At 43.4% G+C, this 25,074-nt stretch overlaps 1 protein-coding gene across 1 annotated transcript in view; it reads left to right on the top strand.

Annotated features, from left to right (window-relative positions):
• The window catches only part of LOC147035641 (forkhead box protein K2-like), a 115,981-nt gene that overhangs the window by 56,597 nt on the left and 34,310 nt on the right, over positions 1–25,074 (top strand). The gene's annotated exons all lie outside the window — the stretch shown is intronic.

Raw genomic sequence — 25,074 nt, forward strand, 5'->3', positions numbered from 1 at the left:
GACTTTTCCACCTTTATTTACATATCGTAAACCACAATTTCCTAGTGAAAAATTTCACAAAATTTTTCACAAAAAAACAGATTTCACAAAATTTATTAAAAATACAAAGCTAGAAAATCTTGGTTGGATAAATGTCCCCCCCCGCCCCCCCCCGCTTATGTTATCAATTGTAAATTAGCCCGGGTGTAACCAATCTATAAAATCACACACCTAAGTTAATTGGCCTCCACCTGTGTTAAATTGTCGTGATTCTGATGATTTCAGAATAAAATCAGCTGTTCCTGTAGGTTTTCTCTGGGGAGTGCATTTCATGCAAAGCCTCAAACTTGAGAACCAAGGAGCTTTCAAAAGACTTTCTTTTTTCTTCTTCTTTCGGCTGCTCCCGTTTGGGGTCGCCACAGCGGATCATCCGTCATGATCCTCATACTGATTTGGCATAGGTTTTATGCCAGATGCCCTTCCTGACGTAAACCTGGTCGCCTCTTACGACACAGGGATAAGGATTGGGTTGCGCCATGATTCTGGGCTGCCCTACACCCTTTCATAGCGAGGCCCAGTGCAGAGCTCCCGTCCTCAAGCGATCCTCCAACCCAAGCCTCTGAGTAGCCAGATTACAGGCGCACGCCACTACGCCCGGCTAAGAGCTTACAAAAGACCTCTGGGATAAAGTTGTGGAAAGGCACAGATCAAGGGAAAGGTATAAAAATATTTCAAAGGCCTTGAATATCCCTCAGAGCACAGTCAAGACCATCATAAAGAAGTGGAAGGCGTATGGTACCACGAAGACCATGCCGAGATCAGGTCGTCCCTCCAAACTGGGTGACTGAGCAAGGAGGAGACTGATAAGAGAGGCCACTAAGAGACCAATGGCAACTTTGAAAGAGCTACAGGCCTTTATGGCAAAGACTGTACACTGTGTGCATTTGACAACAATATCCCAAGCACTCCACGAGTATGGCCTGTATGGTCGGGTGGCAAGGAGGAAGCCTTTACACAAAAAAGCCACCTTGAGTCCCGTTTGAGGTATCCTGAGATTCTGAAGCCATGTGGAAAATTTTTTTTGTGGTCTGACGAAACCAAAATGGAACTTTTTCGCCTAAATGCAAAATGTTACGTTTGGTGCAAACTCAGCACAGCACACCATCCAAAGAACAACATCCCTACTGTGAAGCATGGTGGTGGCAGCATCATGTTGTGTTGATGTTTTTCATCAGCAGGGAATGGGGCACTTGTCAGGCCAGAATGGAAAACAAATGGAGCAAAATACAGAAAAATCCGAGAGGAAAACCTGCTGCCTTCTGCAAGAAAGCTGAAATCTGGACGGAAGTTCACCTTTCAGCATGATGACTCCAAGTACACAGCCAAAGCTACAATGGAGTGGCGAAGGAACATATAGAAAAATGTCCTCGAGTACCCCAGCCAGAGCCCCGACCTCAATCCAATCGAAAATCTGTGGCATGACGTGAAGATTGCTGTCCATCATCGCTCCCCACACAACTTGACTGAGGTTGAACAGTTTTGTCCAGAAGAATGGGCAAATATTGTCCAATCAAGGTGTGCAAAGTTGGGAGAGACCTATCCCCACAGACTCACAGCTGTAATTGCTGTCAAAGGTGCTTCCACCAGGTATCAACTCAGGGGAGTGGACACTTATCCAACCAAGATATTCTACTTTTGTGTTCTTAATAAATTTTGTGAAACTTGTAGAATTTGTTTTTCACTTGGACGTTGTGGGTTACGATGCGTAAATAAAGGTGGGAAAAGTCTGATGTAATGACATTTAATTCCAGGCATGAAGGGAACAAAAGGTGAAAATTTTGAAAGCAGGTGTAGACTTTCTATAGGCACTGTTGGTCGTGACAAAAAGCAGAAATTTGAAAGATGTGAAAGAGAGAAATGTGCGCACACTGTTCACGCCAGATGTGCACGCCATCAAGATAGTGCAGAATAGAAAAGGGTAACATTGTGAATGAAAAAAGAGAGAGCTTGAGAAGATTGATCGATTTGATCGTGTGTTCTGCTTGAAAGCAGGTTCTTGGCTGCTTGTCAAGGGTGGTGCTGGATGGTTTGCCATTGCCTTCCCAGCAATTAGTGAGGGCAAGAATTTGTAATTTGACCAGGATACCGGTGATAACTCACCTCTTGGCGAAGGACACTGGGATTTTTAACATCTAACAATCAATGACGGCAGATGGGACACCCGGCTTCACATCCATCCGAGGGACGGCACACACACTGATGAATCGCCTTGCCTGTGAAACACCGGGATGACAGTTTATAGCTGGGCCAGGATTCAAACCCAGGCTAGACAGCTTCAAGGTGAGTGCGTGTACCTGTCGGCCATCCTGCCAGCCCAGAAAAATTAATATTAAAGATTGACATAAGTGAGCACACCGAATTAATCAAAGTATGCGTGAATTGAATTAGAATCTTTTTGAAGGTCGGTGTCGGTCTGCGTCGGCGGAAATGTAGAACAAATGGATGGAATCGACAGAATGTTGATCGAGGTAGGCTAACCCCCATGGGATGCCACACCCCCCCCCCACAACCCCAATGAGGTCAGTGTTGGTGTTGTACTTGAGGAGTCAATTTGATGGTGTGAATTGCATTGTTTTTCTAATGATGAATTTGCTCTTGATACGTTGTTTGAATGCTCGCTTCTCTTCCCCCATCGTGCATCCAATAGACCATCCTTTCCTCCCCTCTTAACCTCCCAACCCCTTCTCTTTCCTTCTTGTGTTTTTGTTCACACTTCAAGTGTTTAGCTCTTCGTATATTTAACTTTGCCCGTCGTTTATACTCGGCCTCGAAAGTGGTGCTCCTTACATGAGCGTCAAGGTGATTCTGTTTCTCTTTAGGATTTTGGTTTTTACGAGTTGGGTCGTTCTACGCTTTTGGCTCTGTCCTTTTTCCACACTCGATTTGTCATGTCGACGTCGAGTAAGGGAAAAGTCCGCACCTGGATTAAATGTGACTGTTTGTTTTTCCACCAACCCAGCTGCGCAAACCTCGGTTCGATCAGGTTTTGTTTTCCCTTCCAGAGGATTGAGCATATCCTTGCCTTCACGGTCAGTCAAATGAGAGGAGAGTGGGTAAATGATGAACCGGCGTGTTGGGGTGACATTTCGATGAAAAACCTTTGAAAATTTGGTTTACGAAACAGTCCCTAAGCCTTACCCCATGCTTCACCACCCCCACTTCTTCCCCGACTGTCGGTTAACCTACATACCTGAATTTTTTCATATTTTTAACATTCAAGCTACTTGGATCATTTTCCCGCCTTATTAACACCTACTCGTCGTGCACACGATGACGATGGCATCCGTTTCTTTCTCAGAAGGTCGACAACACCACAAAACCCTGACTGAGCTGTTTTATGTATGTAGCTTGTATCACTTAAGAGGAAAAGGGATCGGCTTTAGAGCAAAGACCTGTCTGATTGATTCTCAACAAAACAGATCTCGTTGATTTTCACCATGAGGATGCTGTGACCGTCGCATGAAAAGCACCAGTGAGGGGTTGGTGCTCATCCACGTGCGTTCAAACTCGCACACATGTTATGATATGAAATCTCAGACCGTCAGTTCGGATTCAGACCTGGTCACTCTACCATTGAAATGCTGCTTCTGTTATCTCAACAATAGTCGTATGTCCTCAATCTCAGACATCCGATCAGGGCCGTCTCTCTGGACGTCTCGAGCATTTGATGGTCTGGCACCCCCGCCTTGATCTTCACACTCTCTGCCTATGGCATCCAAGGCAACCTCCTCTCATAGCTTACTGACTCCCTCTACTCTCGTAGCTAACCCGTGGCTTCCAACGAGATCCTCTCATCTCCACTTCCGGTATTGGCTGGAGTACCACAAGGCAATTTCTTGGACCTCGTCCTTTTCCTAATCTTCATCAACAATCTTTCTGACTCTCTCGAAGATCCTCTTAACTTCATCTCTTTGCTGATGATTCCACCCTCTGCCATAACACCCCAGGTGGGCAGGCAGCAGCCTCTTCCCTCCCTGTAAACCTTGATAGAAAGACAAACTCATCCAAAACTTGGAATACATATTTCAATCCTGACAAATCTCACTCTCCAACTGTCTCTCTGAAAAGACCCATTTGCAAACCCTCCTGTATACTTTCTTCACCACGATCTTTCTTTGGCAAACTACATATCTAACTTGGCCTTGAAAGGCAGCTACAGATTGCACACCCAACATTATGCAAAGTCTTTCCTAGGCACATCTGAACTTTGATCTACGTCCAAGACCTCCATCTGTTACTTGATGGGATAATGCTCTCGCTTTTGGGCTGGCACCCCTGCTTCACAACTTGCTCAGCTTTAGGCCATGGAAACCGAGGTCTTCAAAGATCATTGTGATCACCTGCTACTAAGCTGAGTCCATGGACCTATCACTTTCCCATCGCAGACAGGTCGGTGGTCACTGTGTTTTCAGCTGCATACATCAACCCTCCCCAATCCACCTCATTTCGGGTTTCCAGTTTTTCCTTCCACTTTTGTGAGATTTTGCGGCTGTATGTATCTGATTCACTGCCTATGTCCTACCCTTGCTCTCACTTTGCCCCACGTTCCTTACTTCTCCAAGTCTCCCTCTGTTATATCCCTCAATTATGCTGTTACTGCCCCCCCCTTTTCTCCTGTTATTTTTGTTCTGTTGTCTCCTGGTCTGTTCTGTGTTCCAGCTCCTCCAGAATCTCAACGCTGGATTGAATTTTTTTTTAAAAAAAAAACCTAAAATACATTCCGTTATCCTGAGTTGCTATAATCCCAAAGAAATTGATTAGGGTAGCCATTGCTCATAAATGTAATTTATCCTTTTGTGATTGTCATCGTTATTTATTGCCAAACGCTGACTCAAATTTGATGTCAGATTCTCAACTTGAGGTTTCTTTTTATTTCAGGTCTCTATTATTAATTCTCTATTGATCAATGCATTGCTTGGATTTACCCATAATTGCTCGTACTATGAGCATTTAAAGGATGAGTTTCGATGATTCCCTCCGCCACCAAAGGTGGATGGAGGTTATGTTTTCACCAATCTGTCTGTTAGCAGGATATCTCAAAAAGTTGTGGACAGAATCAGACAGAACTTGGTAGACCGGTTGGGTGGGCGGCAACGACAAATGAATTCAAGTTCGGTGAAGATCCGGATCCGGATCCGGATACGAGAAATTTTTGATTTTTCGAAGTGATTCTTGACCATTGAGAGATGGGCCCAAAATGGATACACGACAGTGTACTGTATTGCATGATATTTCAAAAAGTTGTGGATGAGTTTATTCAGTGGAGAAGAACAAGCCGGTTAATTTTAAGTTCAGTTCCGGATCCAGATGCGGCCTGTCAGTGGGGTACAAAATGTAAACTGTTCAGCCTGGCGGAGAGATGCTCTCGAAAGAGTGTTATTCTAATTCGTATTGAGATTTATTTTTGACTCGTATCACTTAGTTAATGGAACAATAAAGTTCTCGGGAGTTAGAACATAATACTCCACACATTGGTCAAGTACTCTATATATATTTATATATATATATATATATTTATATATATATATATATATATATATATATATATATATATATATTCCAATTTTAATAAAATTATGATTTTATAGATCATAAAATTATATAATTTAGTGCTCTTGAAGCCGTTGTACACCACCCTATCATGCATTACAGTCATACTCCATATCGAGGGAGGATACGGGAAAACAATGGCCCCCCATTCTAACGTGTACATGATTATGCACTCATAAAGTACTCTCGAGTGAAGTCGTCAGCATTTCAAAGCCATACCTTATATTCTCGAACATTTTCTGAACTACGAAGACTTTAAAAAGATGCCAGAATACATCGCTAAAGTACCACAATGACAGATCTTGAAATCGCCAATTTGTACTTCTTCTGCTTCTTCCCCTCTAAAAACAATGTAAAACTGTAGCCTGACCTAACTCAATAACTGCTGAAGCGATGATGATGATTCCAACGTGAGGAAGTTACTTTTTCTCTGAGCGAGTGCATGCAACCCAAAATTAAAAAAAAATAGAAACAATAATTGGTTTATTACAAAAAGAGATCGGACATCAATGTGGATTCAACCAAACCAGGCCAGGATTGTGGGAAAAGAGGGGGGGGGGAGGGGAAATGGACAGTGGACAGAACCATTCCAAAAGCAATACCTTTCCAAACCATCTCCTAAATCAACTGAAGCTAGTTTTAAACAGTTTAATAACATGTGTGGATTTAATCCACACATGTTATTAAGTAGTTTTATAACAAAATATATGAAACAATGTATGTAGTTACAGCACCCTATTTTATTTATTTTTCATTTTTTTGTATATTGTCTAGGCTCGTATGAGAGATAACACAAATAACACAGCAAGGGGGGCATGACACAAGAGGGGTGGGAGAGAGAAGGACGAAACAGTGGGGAACAGACACATTAGGAGATCTGTGGAAGGGAGAGGGATGGGGCGGGGAACACGGGTTTTACAAGATGGACACTACAGGGACTTTCAGGAATGAAAGCAGGGAATTTGAAGGAGGCGGGTTTGGGGTGGATTAACGGGGGTAGAAAAGATCGAGGTTTTGGATAGGGGAAGATAAGAGGTGGTGGTGAACAGCTGTTTTGAATGCATGGAGGGAAGAATGGCATTGAAGAGAGAGTGGGAGTTTATTCCAAAAGCGGTTTTGGTAGTTTTACCAGAAGGGGGTTGCTGGTGGACCTCGAGCACCCTGGGAAATATAGGGGGGGGGACATATCACAGACAGAGCAGGGGGGTGAGACTGGAGAGGAGACTGTGGAAGACAGAAAGACCACCGACCTGTCTGTGGTGAGAGAGTGAGAGGTCCAAAGACTCAGCCTCATCGTGGGGGATGCCAATGATCTTAAATGCCTTGGTTTCAACAGCATGAAGCTGGGAAAGGTGAGAGGCAGCAGCACCAGCCCAGAGGGGAGAGCAGTCCTCTATCAGGCTGTGGACAAAAGCTTTGTATGTGGTCAGGTGGGCCAAGGAAGGATTTTGCACGATTGAGGATTCCCAGTCGGTGACTGGCTTTTATTCTTCCACTTTTTTATATGTTATTTTTCTTCCACACTTTGGAGGCCAGGTTGGAAATGTGGCTTTCCCATGAAAGATTCCCAGGAAAGACCCTATTGAACAAAAATTTTGAAGTGTATGAAATTAAACCAAAATAACAAATTATATGAAACATAAAGCATTTATTTCTTTTAAAAATTGCAGAATCAAGAAGAAATCTTTTTTTCAAAACAATGTAAAAAACATAGAGGGAAGAAATCTAAAAAAAACAAGGAAGGAATGATACCACGTTACAATGCCACGATATAACATCACAATCTTCTTTTGGATTACCATCACGACATCTTTTGACATTTTACTTTTGTTGTGGAATTGTGATGGAACTACATCAAAAGATGTCGTGATGGCAATCCACAAGAGGATTGTGATGTCGTATCGTGGCATCGTAATATGGTATCATTCCTACCTTGTCCTTGTTTTTTTGAGATTTCATCCCTCTGTTTTTCCATTTTTTTTTTCTTGTGTAACACATCCAAGTACTGCAAAAGTGGAGGTTCTTTGAAGTATTATGAAGGCAATTTGTGTTCTACAGTGTTCAAGTATATAATGCAATTGAAATAAAAGTTGAAAGAGGTTTAAAGGTGTATCAGTAAATCAATTCTGTGGTTTACCTCCATTGATGCAGTGTCTTTTACACCACCTTATTTAACACATTACATGAGTTATTTGTGCCTATTGTTTGTGTCCTCTATGATTTCCTTAAAATAGTAAGTTTCCTGTTTGGAATGATCTTCAATTTTGTTTGATGCCAAACAGGTAGAAGCAGGTAGAGTAAACAAAAAAACAACATTGTCTCACTCCTCTCTGCACGTGCACCATCGGGACAAATTCTGAGCCAAGGCACGGTAAAACGGCAAACTTGTCTTCCGATCCGTGTTCAAAATATAACGTTCAATTCAAATAAGTTGTTCCTCGATTGTAAACTGATCAAACAGACAGAATGACATGAACTAATTGCTTCATGTGTGTGGGGTAAAAAACAATAATGAGGACAAATTATAAACAACGAATGTCAAGTTGGATCCACCATTTTTGTTGATCACACATAGATATTTGAGATGTTGGTTGTGCTGGTCGCCCTGATGACAATTTAAGCTTCTCTGCGTCAATAATAGTCATCTCATGTTTCATTGGTGATCCATGATTCTCAGTTGGAGTCAACCATCCACCAGTACCCTGGCTGAATTCTACCTTTTGGGCCTCATATACAATTGTGTTGCATCAGCAATGTAGCTAGTTAATAATTGTGCAACTCGGTCAAATATATATATATATATATATATATATATATATATATATATATATATATACATATACATATATACATATATATATATATATATATATATATATATATATATATACATATATACAAATATATATATATATATATATATATATATATATATATATATATATCAACTTCTACCGTGCTGTTCAAGCCAAAGAAGTTGCATGAAGCAACTAATAAAGGTAAGCCCTTTGCAGCTGAGGAAGTGTGTAGCATTGGGATTCTCATGTGTGTACTATTTGTGAATGTCTTTCTGGCTGTGGAGGAACTCTGAGAAGGGTTTGAAACAGCAAAGAGCTAACCTTGGTAGCCTTTCTTGGTTGCTTTATGCAGCTTCCTTGGCTCGAAGAGCATGGGAGTCAAGTCGATTTATATACATACACGACATTACCAAAAGTATGCGGACACCCCTTCTAATTAGTGGATTCGGCTATTTCAGCCATACCCGTTGCTGACAGGTGTATAAAATCAAGCACACAGCCATGCAATCTCCAGAGACAAACACTGGCAGTCGAATGGGCCATAATGAATAGCTCAGTGACTTGCAACGTGGCACCATCATAGGATGCCACATTTCCAACAAGTCAGTTCGTCAAATATCTGCCCTGCGAGAGCTGCCCCGGTCAACTGTAAGTGCTGTTATTGTGAAGTGGAAACATCTTGGAGCAATAACAGCTCAGCCACGAATTGGTAGGCCACACAAGCTCACAGAACGGGACCGCTGAGTGCTAAAGCGCGTAGCGTGGAAAAATCATCTGTCAGTTGCAACATTCACTACCGAGTGCCAAACTGACTCTAGAAGCAACGTCAGCACAAGCACTGTTCATCGTTTTCATGGCTGAGCAGCCGCACACAAGCCTAAGATCACCATGTGCAATGCTAAGCGGCAGCTGGAGTGGTGTAAAGCTCACCGACATTGGACTCTGGAGCAGTGGAAATGCGTTCTTTGGAATGATGAATCACTCATCACCATCGGGCAGTCTTACGGACGAATCTGGGTTTCACTGATGCCAGGAGAATGCTACCTGCCCGAATGCATAGTGCCAACTGTAAGGTTTGGTGGAAGAAGAATCCTGGTCTGGGGCTGTTTTTTTTCATGGTTCAGGCGAGGTCCCTTAGTTCCATGAAAGGGAAATCTTAACGCTACAGCATACATTAACATTCGAGATGATTCTGTGCTTCCAACTTTGTGGCAACAATTTAGGGAAGGCCCTTCCTTGTTTCAGCATGACAATGCCCCCATGGACAAAGCGAGGTCCATACAGAAATTGTTTTTCGAGATCAGTGTAGAAGAACTTGACTGGCCTACACAGAGCCTTGAGCTCAACCCTATCGAACACCTTTGGGATGAATCGGAATGCCGAATGCGAGCCAGACCTAATTACCCAACATCAGTGCCCAACCTCACCAATGCTCTTGTGGCTGAATGGAAGCAAATCCCTGCAGCAATGTTCCAACACCTTGTGGAAAGCCTTTCCAGAAGAGTCAGGTCAGGTCAGGTATGGGAGCATGCACAAGAGCAGCACGTCGCTGCATCCACTTTCCGCCCGAACTCCAAGGGCCTCCATCCGGCCATCCCCCAGGCAGATGCATGACCTATCCCCATCTCCTTGAGATGTTTATCAATCTGCTGCAACCACGAGACACGTGATCAGCCCATTGGCCTCCTCCAGTCACAAGGCTCCCTCGCTGAGAGAATCTGGTAAGCAGGATCAGCATCAGGAAAACGAGCCACATGTCCATACGGCCGCAGCTGACACTCACAGACGATGCAGGTAACAACTCTCATTCGAGTCTCTCTCAGCAACCGCTCGTTGGACACAAAGTTTGACCAGCAATAGCCAAGGATTCTCTGAAGATACCTGGTACCAAAGGAATCAAGTCTCCATGTCAGATCCCTCGTCATAGTCCAAGTCGCACATCCACAGAGCAAGACTGGAAGCACCAAGGAACTGAAGACTCAGACTTTCGTCCTCCCGCACAGGTACCAGCAGCGCCACACCCCATGATCCAGTGAATCCATGACTCCCCAGGCCTGACCCAGACGTCTGTTGACCTCTGGCTCACAGCCAGCAGAGACATGAATATCACTGCCAAGGTAAGTGAATCTCTCCGTGACCTCAACATCCTCACCACAAACAGGCACAAACAGGCACAGACAGGATAACAGCATCCAAGATGTCATTGAAAGCCTGATCTTAGTTTTGAGCCAGGAAACCCGTAATCTCAGCGGCTCAGACTCCTCATTCAGAAACTCGAGGGCCCCCAAAAGGATATGCAGTCTCCGCAAAGATGACTGCATCATCTGCAAAATCAAGGTCAGAGATATTGACATTCCCAAACGATGCACTGCAACTTGATCTCGCTGACATCCTCCCCAGAATCCAGTCCATACAAGTGTTGAAAAGTGTGGGGGCCAGTACAAACCTCTGACAAACTCCAGTAACAACTAGAAATAAGTCAGAGATGGTATCATCCCATCTCACAGCACTCTCAGTCCCAGAGTATAGTTCAGACATCAGATTTATTAGTTTTGGTGGCACCCCATGAATACGAAGAATCTTCCAGAGGGCATCCCGGTTCACTGAATCAAATGCTTTCCAGGTATCAACATAAGCTGCAAGCAGCCTCTGCCGAAACTCTCGTCTGCATTCGGTGAGGACCCGAAGAGCAAGGACACGGTCAATCCTTGACCTCTTTGTTGTGAAATCTGACTTCTGGGCACTCGTGCTCAAGCAAATAGTGGCGAACCCGATCAAGCATTATCCGAGCAAACACCTTTCCCAACACTGAGAGCAGCGTCACCTCTCAGTAGTTGTTGCAGTCTTGGTGACCACCCTTCCCTTTCCAGAGAGGGACAACAAGGCCCATCTTCCAGTCAGTTCGGATGATGCCTTTGTTCCATGCAGAGCACAGTACTGCATGCAATGACACGAGTACAGCATTTCCACCAGCCTTGAGAGGTTCAGCCTGGGTGCCACAAGTCCCAGGAGCTTTACCCCATTTCAACCGGTTCACTGCAGTCTGTGTTTCCACAAACGAAGGTGGACCGCAGTTGATTGGAGGGTCAGCAATCAGAATAGTAACACCCCTGACATTCAACTCGACAGCTGGTGGATTAGCCTGGTACAGCCGCTCAAAGTAACCTGCCCAGCGGGCCTTCACTTCGGACTCCTTTGTCAAGAGCCCACCAACATCTGCTCTAACTGCAGTACACTGAGGGATGGAGTACGGAGTACACCGAGGCGAATTCCCAGATAAGCAGGATGAGAATCACTTGACCACAGGTGATGCTCTACCCCCTCACAGATTACTTGCACATAGGCATTCTTGGCCACCCTTAGTGCATGTACAGTTTAACACCTCAGCTCCCTGAACAGCTCAGCTCTGCCATTCACCCTGGCCCAGCAACTCTGGTCAATGGTATCCATTGACCCTTGAGAGACTAAATTCTTCTTCACTCTCTGGTGAGTTCCAAGACATCCACCGGCAACATCAAGGACATTGGTCTTGAAGGCACTCGACAACTCTTCAGGGTCCCCCAAAGCACCCAGACCCTCCAAATCACCACTCGGCCTGTTCTTAAACTCCTCAGCGACCCTCTCGTCTTTGAGATTGCCAACATCCAGCCTTGACTATGATGGTACCATTCTCCTGGATTTAAGCTGCCACTTCAGAGTTGCTACATCAAGCCTGTGGTCGCTATTGAGGAACTGAGCACTCTTGTCGACCCGAAGGCTTTGCCCCAATCCCGTCGTCCGGTGAGCTGCCCTGCGAAGGGAAGCAGCACAGGAGGTACTCCCACGGAGTGGGTTTTCAGATTTCGTTTTGCTTTTGGTATGCTTTGCGGGATGAAGTGCTTTACGGTGGCCGGAGTGCAAATCCTGCCTCCAACCTCTGAATATAAAGTAACCAAAATGCAGGAGGACGTCCGCAGACACAGTTGGGCATGAGAGATGGATGGCTGTTGGCTCACAAGGAACTCCTCTGCCCTTTGACAGGTTTTGTTTTTAATCCTGCTGGGTGTTCATATCATACACCCTCCTGACAAGGAAACCTAGTGGGGGAGACTGTTTAGTCGCCGAGAACTCGACCATGAAACAGGTTTGTACAGGTTTACATGGTACCTGTAGCAAGTCATAGATCTGATCTGACCTGACCTGACCTGACAAGAGTCAGGTCAGATCTTATCTGATCTGACCAGAAGAGTGGAGGCTGTTATCGCAGCAAAGGGGGGACCAACTCCATATTAATGGCCATGATTTTGGAATGAGACTTTGGACGAGCAGGTGTCCACATACCTTTGGCCATGTGGTGTATATAATCCTTGCCTCCTGGGTTTTCAGTGATTAGGTGAGAGCTGATTGGTTATTCCCTCCATTCACAGGTGAGAGATGTCGGTGGATCTTTCTTCATCATAGATATATGTATATGTGTGTGTATATATATATATATATATATATATATATATATATATATATATATATATATATATATGTATGTGTATATATATATGTGTATATATATATATATATATATATATATATATATATATATATATATATATATATATATATATGTATGTGTATATATATATGTGTATATATATATATATATATATATATATATATATATATTCGACTTTTGTAATATCTGTCCACAAATGCTCTGATGTGGTTGAGGATCCACCACAGTCGGCATCATTTATGAGGCCTCCTTTCACCTGAGGTCTTGATCCATTGCTCTTTTAAGTTTAACTCTATCTTAACATTTTAAAAACCACCGAAGACAAGAATATGAGCATGCGGCATCATAATTCTCGCACTTGCATCATGTCTTGGCTTGTTTTGTTTGTTTTTTTTTTTCCTTGATGGAAACAAGACGCTTTGAAGCATTTTTATCTCTATTTCCAAATTGATTTTTCTCGTTTAAAACATTGTCCTCATTTTGTAGATAGAGGGATGATGTTTTAACCTGTGGTGGTGCTTTGTTATCTTGTGTTTGCAGTGCATTCTTCCTTTGCCCTAATACTCTCTGGCTGTGGTCTCTCGCTCAACCCGTTTCCCTGCATTAGACCAGGTGCTCTGTGCCGATTGGAGGATTTCCAGGTTATGTCAATGTCTCAAAAATAGATACAATACCTTTGCTTCCTCACACCCCTCCCCGCACCATTTGTTTAAATATAAGCGAGACCCGTATCCAACTTGCTGTTTTCTCGTAATTGTGTTTTTATGTTTCGTTGGGGAATTCTGTTCCAGATGCACCATTTCCAGTATCTCATAGAACGATGACTGTGCACCCCAGAGCAATGTTATATTGAAAGCTCGATTAAAATTATAATTTTTTTCCAACAAAACCACGGAAGGATAAGCTTCAATGGAAACATTGGTGTCTGTTGCCCTTTGAAACCCTTTGTCACCTCACCATTCCAGGAACCTAGATCTTGTAATTAAGAAAAAACAATTTACAGGCTCCATATGTATAAGCAATTGAAGTGTATATTACAAAAGGAGCTGAGTTTCTCCGTCCATAACGCTTTATTCCATAACGAATTTCTGCTGTCGTCGTGTAATACAAATGTCACCGTTGGAAAGGTAATAATCGATTGACTTGGACCAAGAACTTGTTTGTCTAATCACAAACTTACCTGTTTTAAAAGTTCAGGTTTCCGTGATTGAGGAAGAAGAAATGGGACCTCGAGCTGCCGGAACGTTTACTATTCTACGACAACAGGAATCGTTTACAAGGACACGGGAGGAACACACAAAATGATGTCGAATAACTTCTTGAAAAATAGAAAAATATATAAAAACACACAGAAGGCACACATAAACAACTCAGAACGGCACTCGGTAGAGAGCATACCTCCGCTGAGATGAACAGTTTACATTTTGTATCCCACTGATTGGCCGGATATGGAACCTGACCTTTACCAAAATCAAATAAGCTTGTTCTTATTACCTTCCAAAACTTATCTGCCAAGTTTTTTTTTTTTTAAATATCATGCTATAGATCTGTTTTGGCCAAATCTCTCACATGTGAAGAATCACTTAAAAAAATTTTTTTTATTGGATCCAGATTCGGATCTTCACCAAAATCGAATCGATTCTCCCTTGTCACACACCACCAAGTGCAACCAGTAGAACAAACTTGATATTGAAACTGGTTCAAATGTGTCTTCATAAGATCAACTTTTAAATGTCTGTCCCACTAAGTAGGTAGTGTCCACCAAGTTTCATCCGAATCCGTCCACAGCTTTTTGAGATATCCTGCTAACAAACAAACAAACAAACAAACAGACAGACAGTGGTGAAAACATAACCTGGGTAATTCCAGCGTAACGGACGTAACATTGAGACAAAAATTGCATCACTAATGTTGAAATTTTGAAAAGGTTGGCCATATTACAGAGAGTTTCTTTATTACATATCGTAATTAGTCTCTATGGCTTTCTGATATTGGTACAAACCCCACTGTGTAGTCTACTACTAAAGCAAAAATCAACATTTAAGAGGCGTAACGGATGTAACATCGAAATGGACACAACTAAAACTGGCCATAGCACAATTCTTAAATCCTGCGAAATAACGAATTTGTAGTATACCTTTCATTCACGGTAAGCAAACTAAGCATTAGTAGCATACTTTCTATATTCCAACGATGCGATCTGTCTGTTGTTTGTTAAAATATTTTGAAATGTTCACTGTAACGGACGTAACTCAGCAATGTAACGGACATAACCATGTGAATTTTCCAGAAAATGAGAGGACCCCTCAAGAAAAATTGTATATTTTATAAATAATGGATGAGTTTGCAAAGAGAAAAATTATATTTTGATCAAAAACGCATTAGACCGTGGACTGCAGGCGTGAATAACACTAAAAAATGTAACGGACGTAACAATGTGCACCTGGTACAATAAAATGCAAAAAAAGGTACACAACAGTGGAAATGTTTCAAAAATTATACTACAGCCTGATCCTATATCAGTAATATTCATCAGCGAATACTACTTCGGATTAAAACATTCATCAAATAGCCATATTTTCGACAAAATGATAACAGACAGAATGACTTACCGTCGGAAGGCGTTGAGGCAGTTCTTTCAAGATTGCCACCAAATCACGTGACATCATCCACGGAGTAAATATCGCATGAATTATGAAAATTCAGACCTAACTAAACACTGTCCAACAGAAATCCTTTTGAAAAATACATTTTCAAATTTTATGCTTCATGTCCATTATTACGTGGAATTACCCACCTCCATCCACCTTTGGTGGTGGATGTAATGGCGCAATGCCCTGGCTGCGAAAAAAAACCAATCCAACAGCTTATTGTCGAGCTGAGAATGGAACCCACATTCGGCGACTCAGACAAGTGCACTCCCTTTGAGCTGTCCAGGCAACCCCAAAACTATCGCTCTGTAATATCAAATTGTTGCGACACCATCTTGTTGGCAAATATCTATAAATTCTTTACAGCCATTAGGATAAATTTGCATATTACATATGCACCGTTGCCAGGCCACTGGTAATTAAGAACAAGTGAAGGGGAGAGGATGAGGAAGAAAAAAGGAGTAGGGGTGGGGGGCGGTGGGGTTGGAGAACAGAAAATTGTTTGAATACAGTTGTATGGAAAAGGAATGTACGGTGTCGGGTTTGGTGACTCTTCGGTCTGGCCTGTATTCCAGCATCACCACTATCAAAACTGTAAGTAATTGGTTCCATGCAGGAGTTTCTGTGGGTCATTGTCAAATTGGACAATTGTCCAAACTGATCCATTCACTATTTGATCACTGATATCAATGTTATGCCTGGTGTTGGCTTAATGGTTTTGGTGGCGGTTTGGGATTCCAAGGTCCTGAGTTCAAATCTGGCTCGGCCGTTGAATTAATGAATCCCAGGTGGGGTTGACTCAGCCTGTCATCCTTCTGAGGTTAGCAAAAGGAGTACCAACTTACTAGGATGACAGCCATTCGAGTATCCTGCGTCGGAGTGGCAACCCGTTCAGGATTGTGCCCAATAGCCAAGGAGACTGCTTCGGCAGCAACAACACTCTGTACAGAGTATGGTCCCAATGGATGGATGGTAGTTGGGGGAGGTTCAACGTCCACCTTCACAGACATAGCATGTAGATGTCTTCAAAGTCGATTCTTGTTGGATAGATTGGATATGCTACAAACATACGCAGCTATGCTATCTGGTTGTGTTTAGTTTCTGCCATGCTGTCCCCGTGTTGGTTGTTCGTTGCGCTGTGGGACAATGTGGGCTGCAGTAACGTGTTACTGGGTTCGTGAATGAATTGCTTGTGATTCCGATGACAAATTGTGTGCGAGTCATGTGAGTGGGAATACTTCATGCAGGATGTATTGGCATTTAATGGATTACTGGAATTTTTCTGGCCAAATACCCACATCCTGTGGGACCGCATCGCTGTGCTTTGCTTTGCTTTTGAGGAAATGACGTTTTCTTGAATGTTTATGCCTGGTGTTGGCTTAATGATTCGGGTGGTTGGGCTTTGGATCCTCGGGTCCTGAGTTTAAATCCCGCTCAACTGTTGAATTAATACCAGGTGGGGTTAACTCGGCCTGTCATCCTTCCGAGTTCAGCAAAATGAGTGCCAGCATGCTGGTATACTGTGTCGGAGTGGCGACCCGTCTAGAATTGTGCCCAATAGCTCAGGAGACTGCTTAGGCAGCACCAACGTTCTGCACAGAGTATGGTGCCAATCTCCTCTCCTCCTCTTGAATGTTTGGATTTGACTATTTTTGGAATATTTGGGTTTATCGACAATGTTGACAAATGTGGCTGCTGTGGGAAGTCATTGATCTGAAGATCTGACGTTTTGGGCATTAGCCTTCCCGGTTTGTGGCAATTACTTTATGAATTGATGATTTGTGTAATTAATTACGGAAGCGAAGCACTCAGACAAAGCAAGGGGTAGTTTGTGGGTTGGAGAAATGTGAGCTGTTATTCATACAATGAAGGCCCAAAAAGTCCATTTTGCTTTTGTTCCTATCGCAGTTAGTATGTCTGTTGTTGACATTCTGTTTAAGATAAAACCTGAAATTTGAATGAACCGTCGATGCCAACTTACATGAGTCTTGACAAAGTTGGGTATATTTTATTTATTAATTTATTTTACAGGATCTAAGGCTTGTTGTGGAACTGACGCACACGCGCACACAAACAAACACTCCCACGACTGTTGGATGAGACAAACAGAACAACTGAGCTTAGGGGGGGGGAGAGGGGGGTGCCGTCACTTCCCGGGGCACTCGGGGTACCAGCAACCTTACAACAATGGCTCCGTGTTACTCACCGCACTCAGCGGGGCATTTTCTAAGGAGGAATTTCCTCCTCATGGATACCAACCCATGGGGATTGTCCATGCTCGATCCTCTTAAACGCCGAACGTCAAGCGAGGAAGCGGCACGTACCATTTTTGAAGTCGCTTGCATGACTCGGACCATCTTCTAACCGCCAACCTCCCAGACTCGGAGTGGACGATCTAACCATTACACCACCACGTCTGGTCGAAGGAATTGCTCGCATTGTTCTCATCCATGGGGACTAAAACGTTATCTTTCATTGATATTTTGAGACATTTTAATATTGCTGATCAGTGTTTTTACTAATCCAAGGAGCATGAGAATTGGACAAGAAACGATGTAACCTCCATCCTCTATAGTTGATAGAGCTGTGGCCTTTAGATGGGAGCATTGAGGCAGACAATGCTCACCAGCTTCCTGGCTGGCAAGCATCTTAACATTGCCCAACACTCATAACGGATCTGGATGGTCCTCCTTGCATCGTCAAGTGCACGGGGCTGCCGAGGCAGTTTCATTTGCTAGGGGGCACAGTCCTGGATGGGTTGGCACAGAATGCTCAAATGGCTCATTCTTCCCAGAGCTGGTACTCATTTTGTCGACCTTGCAAGGATGACAAGCGGAGCCAACCCATCTGCTGTCATTTTGGTGCAGCGGGGACTTGAACCCAAGACCTTGAGATCTTAAGCTCGCTCCGCCAACCGTTAAACCACCACCAGAGTCAGACTTCTGGCTCCTACAGGAGCTGCAACACAAGTCACGCGCACACATCCAGACAAATACGTGAAACAACACCCGACGTGACTTGTGTCACTTCAAACAAATACAGCTGGTGACCTTGTTGGGGGTGGGGGAAGTGATATAACTTCCCATGGCAGTCTGGGTACCAAACAATGCCATATTTGTCATCACTTTTCTCTACACAATCGAGGCAATTAACTTTTCTTTTTTAACATTTTCTTTTTGTTATACTTCTATAAATGTCTCCCTGCACTGCATGGTCAGCATTAAAGATCCCACAGTGTCTTTTCAAAAGTGTAGGTGAGTTATCACCGGCACCCTGAACAAATTGCAAATTCCTGCATATGACTGACTGCTGCTGGTAAGGCAACGGCAAACCACCAGCATAACCCTCGACAAGACACTGCTTTGGGAGCACCAACGCTCTTTAGAGGAATTTGTGCATTAATCCATCAAAATTTTTTTTCTCCTTTCTTTGAAACATCAATGCATCAATCTGTACCTCAATGTTAAGGCATTTGTGCATCTGTGCATCGAAGATGCTGATAATATTGACATTATTATACTGATTTATGCCTGGTGTTGGCTTAATGGCTGGAGTGGTGGGCTTGGGTACCGAGGATCCTGAATTCAAATCCCACTTGGCTGTTGAATTAATACCAGGTGAGGTTGACTCAGCCTGTCATCCTTCCGATGTCAGCAAGATGATTGCCAGCTTGCTGGTATCCTGTGTCGGAGTGGCGACCTGTCCAGGATAGTGTTCAGTAGCGAAAGAGACTGCTTAGGCAGCACCAACGTTCTGCACAGAGTATGGTCCCAATGGATGGATGGATTACACTGATTTCTCATGATTACATTGTTATATTATACCTTGCTGAAATATATATATATTTCTATATATATATATATATTTCTATACTTAGCACGGTACCTTCACTGATGGGCTTGTCGACGTCTCACCTCAAATGAGTGTGTATTAGTGGAAACGGGAATTCAGTGAAGTGTAAATATTCAGTGTGCATATATCGCAGTAGATGGAGCTGGTAACCTTGGCAACCTCGTTCCATTCCACCAGCGAAGCTTTCCAATCCATGCTTGTTGTACCTCCGAAGTACTGCTTGGGAGTGAGGGTAATATTATGAAAGCTCGGCTAGGAAACAAATTTCAGCACGTTTTGGGCCTACCGTCTGACGGAAGATCACCAATGTTCTTTCCATGCCAACCGACAACCTACAGGCACCGATCCCTCTCCACATCGCTTCTTCAGTCCTCAACTTGCCCCCCCCCCCTTCTCTACACTCCCCATAGCTTTGCTTTTAGCAAATTTCCATTCAGTATTTCTCACAGCATTTCATCCTGATTTCCCATTCGATGACTCATTGATTCGTAGTTTGTTTCACTTTTCTAAATCGGTTTCACTTTGGGATTTCAGTTTTGATTCGTCATCGCAACGAATGGTGCACGAAAAACGTCAAAAACGATTTTCGAGGGAATCTTTTTCGATTTTCTAAAGGGTGTAGAGGTGGCTTAAGGGTCTGAAAAGGTCAAAAAGGGGTCGAAAGCATTTTATGGATCAAAATGTCTCAAGGGGTCTAAGGGCGAAAGAGCAAAAGCGGTCTGAGGTGTCCAAATGGTCTGAAATTGTCCAAATGATCTTAAAACGTCTATAGGTCTGAAAAGTATCGAAACGGTCGAGGACGGTCTATATGTCTCAAAAGTGTCTAAATGGGCATTGAAGGGTCGAAGTGGTGTAAAGGGTATAATGGGGTCGTCAGGCCATACAGGGTGTAAAAGAGAAGCTGTAGTAAATAAATTACCTCATGTTGGTAAATATATTAACTCTGGAGTGTAACACGGCAATAATGGGCCAAATGACCTCATGACTTTAAAACACCAATTAAGGTGTATTGTGCTTTTTTAAACGCCGATTTACCCAACCCCGACGCATTACTTACGTCATTTTTGAATGGCCCCTCAGATAAGACATCATTAAGAGGTCGGAGATATCGATAATATTGTAAGAAATGAAATATATCGCACATGTGATTGAAAATTTTTGTGAAAGTGACCAGAAACCATTTAAAAATCAAAAAAAAAAAAACTTAATGGTTGCCAGGGTTACCGGCTCGACCCACTATGATATGTCGTCACTGAATTTTTACACTGAATTCTGGTTTCGACCAACAATACACACTCCAAAGAATTTGTGAGGAGCTGAGTGGCTGTGAGGAGCTGAGTGGCTGTGAGGAGCTGAGTGGCTGTGAGGAGCTGAGTGGCTGTGAGGAGCTGAGTGGCTGTGAGGAGCTGAGTGGCTGTGAGGAGCTGAGTGGCTCTGAGGAGCTGAGTGGCTGTGAGGAGCTGAGTGGCTGTGAGTAGCTGAGTGGCTGTGAGATGCTGATGAGCTGTGAGGAACTGAGGCGCTATGAGGTGCTGTGAGGAACTGAGGCGCTATGAGGTGCTGTGAGGAACTGAAGCGCTATGAGGCGCTGTGAGGAGCTGAGTGGCTGTGAGGAGCTGAGTGGCTGTGAGGAGCTGAGTGGCTGTGAGGAGCTGAGTGGCTGTGAGGAGCTGAGTGGCTGTGAGGAGCTGAGTGGCTGTGAGATGCTGAGGGCCTGAGGGGCTGTGAGGAACTGAGGGGCTATGAGGGGCTGTAGCTATCACCAACTCACTGGCACCGACTGACTTGCGCGTGTTGTCACTGCAGAACGACTCCCTCAAACTTTTGTGAAATCTTACCAAACTTCCGGGCTGCTCAGACCTTTCTGGTGTGCATGTCCGAGGGTTATTTTTTTGAAATTTTTTGGATAAAAATATATTTTTTTTCAACTTAAATCTTCAACGTCAATTGCTTATAAAAATGTAATTAATCACTAATATTACAAATAAATTTTCAAAATAAATGTTTGAATTCTATTTGGTGTAAATCGTGACAACACGGCAACTCACGTACTTATCCTCAGTTAGAACAAGCCGGTCTCTCGAGTGAGGCATGGCGAGGTGTTTTGAATTTCACAGCGGGAGTCGTTTTGAATTACGTGGACGTGAGGTGTTCTTAATAACATGGCGGTTATGTGGAAGTGAGGTGTTTTTAATAACATGGCGGTTATGTGGAGGTGAGGTGTTTTTAATAACATGGCGGTTATGTGGAGGTGAGGTGTTTTTAATAACATGGCGGTTATGTGGAGGTGAGGTGTTTTTAATAACATGGTGGTTATGTGGAGGTGAGGTGTTTTTAATAACATGGCGGTTATGTGGAGGTGAGGTGTTTTTAATAACATGGCGGTTATGTGGAGGTGAGGTGTTTTTAATAACATGGTGGTTATGTGGAGGTGAGGTGTTTTTCATAACATGGCGGTTATGTGGAGGTGAGGTGTTTTTAATAACATGGCGGTTATGTGGAGGTGAGGTGTTTTTAATAACATGGCGGTTATGTGGAGGTGAGGTGTTTTTAATAACATGGCGGTTATGTGGAGGTGAGGTGTTTTTAATAACATGGTGGTTATGTGGAGGTGAGGTGTTTTTAATAACATGGTGGTTATGTGGAGGTGAGGTGTTTTTAATAACATGGCGGTTATGTGGAGGTGAGGTGTTTTTAATAACGTGGAGGTGAGGTGTTTTTAATAACATGGCGGTTATGTGGAGGTGAGGTGTTTTTAATAACATGGTGGTTATGTGGAGGTGAGGTGTTTTTAATAACATGGCGGTTATGTGGAGGTGAGGTGTTTTTAATAACATGGTGGTTATGTGGAGGGGAGGTGTTTTTAATAACATGGTGGTTATGTGGAGGTGAGGTGTTTTTAATAACATGGCGGTTATGTGGAGGTGAGGTGTTTTTAATAACATGGCGGTTATGTGGCGGTGAGGTGTTTTTAATAACATGGCGGTTATGTGGAGGTGAGGTGTTTTTAATAACATGGCGGTTATGTGGAGGTGAGGTGTTTTTAATAACATGGCGGTTATGTGGAGGTGAGGTGTTTTTAATAACATGGCGGTTATGTGGAGGTGAGGTGTTTTTAATAACATGGCGGTTATGTGGAGGTGAGGTGTTTTTAATAACATGGCGGTTATGTGGAGGTGAGGTGTTTTTAATAACATGGCGGTTATGTGGAGGTGAGGTGTTTTTAATAACATGGCGGTTATGTGGAGGTGAGGTGTTTTTAATAACATGGCGGTTATGTGGAGGTGAGGTGTTTTTAATAACATGGCGGTTATGTGGAGGTGAGGTGTTTTTAATAACATGGCGGTTATGTGGAGGTGAGGTGTTCTTAATAACATGGCGGCTATGTGGAGGTGAGGTGTTTTTAATAACATGGCGGTTATGTGGAGGTGAGGTGTTTTTAATAACATGGCGGTTATGTGGAGGTGAGGTGTTTTTAATAACATGGTGGTTATGTGGAGGTGAGGTGTTTTTAATAACATGGTGGTTATGTGGAGGTGAGGTGTTTTTAATAACATGGTGGTTATGTGGAGGTGAGGTTTTTTTAATAACATGGTGGTTATGTGGAGGTGAGGTGTTTTTAATAACATGGTGGTTATGTGGAGGTGAGGTGTTTTTAATAACATGGTGGTTATGTGGAGGTGAGGTGTTTTTAATAACATGGTGGTTATGTGGAGGTGAGGTGTTTTTAATAACATGGTGGTTATGTGGAGGTGAGGTGTTTTTAATAACATGGTGGTTATGTGGAGGTGAGGTATTTTTAATAACATGGTGGTTATGTGGAGGTGAGGTGTTTTTAATAACATGGTGGTTATGTGGAGGTGAGATGTTTTTAATAACATGGCGGTTATGTGGAGGTGAGGTGTTCTTAATAACATGGTGGTTATGTGGAGGTGAGGTGTTTTTAATAACATGGTGGTTATGTGGAGGTGAGGTGTTTTTAATAATGTGGAGATGTTTGTCCCACTGTAGCAGCGACGTATGGTGAGGCGAGCATAGCATCGTGAGGAAACATTGTTTTGTTTCCATCTTCACTGTTATTCTATGCGGAATCATTTTAATGAGACAATATGAATTGTAATAACGCTTCACCGCACATCTGCCTTCCTTCCTTCTCAGCTCTCACTGCCTTCCCTTCCCCCACCCCTCCTTGTTCACTCTCCCTCCCTCCTCCCTCTTTCCCCCTCTCTCTCTCCCCACTCCCCCCCCCCCAATCTCAGTGTTCCCATCAGCGAAGTGACGGGTGGTATTTGATAGTGTAAAATAATTGAGCCCATTGTTTATTGGCAAAGGGAAAAGCGTAGGAAATGCATTTTCGTTTTGTTTGTCTTACTGAGCGACTCTTCTTTAGAGTTAAATAATTCCACCATAACATTAATTGTTTTTTTTTCCTCAAATCAAAAGTAATACAGTACAGTGTATTATAACGGACTCGGTCTCCCAAACGGGCGACGCCGGCCCCAAGACGCCGAGCGCAGGCGTTCTGTATGCGGTAAATGGCAGTATTAATTAATTTGTCCATGCAGCAGTTTTACTGGGAATTTGATTACGCTGGAGGACGATCCCATGACTCAAAATGCGCAGCGATTTCCATTTAATAACAACAGGTTTAACAAATAATGGTGATGGGGGCATAGTAAGAGGACCTGAATAAAAATGTATTAATACAGAGAAAGCCAATCAGCATGCATAAGCGAACCAAGAGGGTTCCAACGGCTATCCTTAGACTACTCTTATTTGGGCAGACTCGGGCAGGGGCACAGGATGAACAGGAGAGTACCACACAGAACTCGGTGGTGTCGCTGTGTGTGTTCTTCCCGGTTGTTAAGCGTCAGAAGGAACGATGCAGGCTGGTTTCGCAGGTGCAGACAGTTCTCCATCGGTTTGGCGTGTCTCTTCTGGCGTGGCTCGTCTGGCGGGTCTGATGTCTCTCCCTGACATCTCCAGCGTCTCCTTGCATCTCCTGGGCATGCGATTACGGCTGCCTTTTACAGTCAAGCTCCTCTACCCCCCCACCCCCAGGAGTGGTTTCTTCCCCTCCTCTACCCTGTGAGTGTCGCGTACTCTTGCATTGCTGAAGTATCTCACGTGGGAACGCCATGTTAAAGTGCCGTTGTATGACGTGAAAGGACAATGGGTTTGGGCTGATAGTTAACGAAGAAGGAGCAGAGAAAGACATGGGGGTGGGGGCTGGCTAGTGTGACAAGGAGCTGCCTAGACATCTGATTCTAGTCGTTGCTAATTGGCATTACAAACACTTACACCGACATTCATTAAGAGATAACTGCTGAATAATTACCCCCCGATTCATTTCCTAACGATATCGTGAAACGTCAACTAATTCACAGAAATATCTTCACCACCATTTTGAGATGTACTCCATTGTTTGTTAACCAAACCTCTTGGGGTGCTTTTGGATTGAACGTTTGACGCCGAAGCAGAGCAAGGCATTTGGATGGGGTGAGGAGTCGTAAGCTGCCGACCTGATTTGATACTTTTTCCACAGCTGGTAGCATTGTGTAAATGGAGTCACTTAATTATCTTTGGTTCGATGTGATTCGTTTGTACATTTCGTGGAGACTTGGCAGGATGTTGTCAGATTGGCGATCAGAGCCTTGCGGAAACCCATGTCCACGTTTTCTGGTTCAAAGAGTTGATG

Source organism: Eptatretus burgeri, chromosome 1 (assembly GCF_056783735.1).
Source record: "Eptatretus burgeri isolate ZD-2024b chromosome 1, Ebu_testis_v1, whole genome shotgun sequence".
Classification (NCBI taxonomy): Eukaryota; Metazoa; Chordata; class Myxini; order Myxiniformes; family Myxinidae; genus Eptatretus; species Eptatretus burgeri.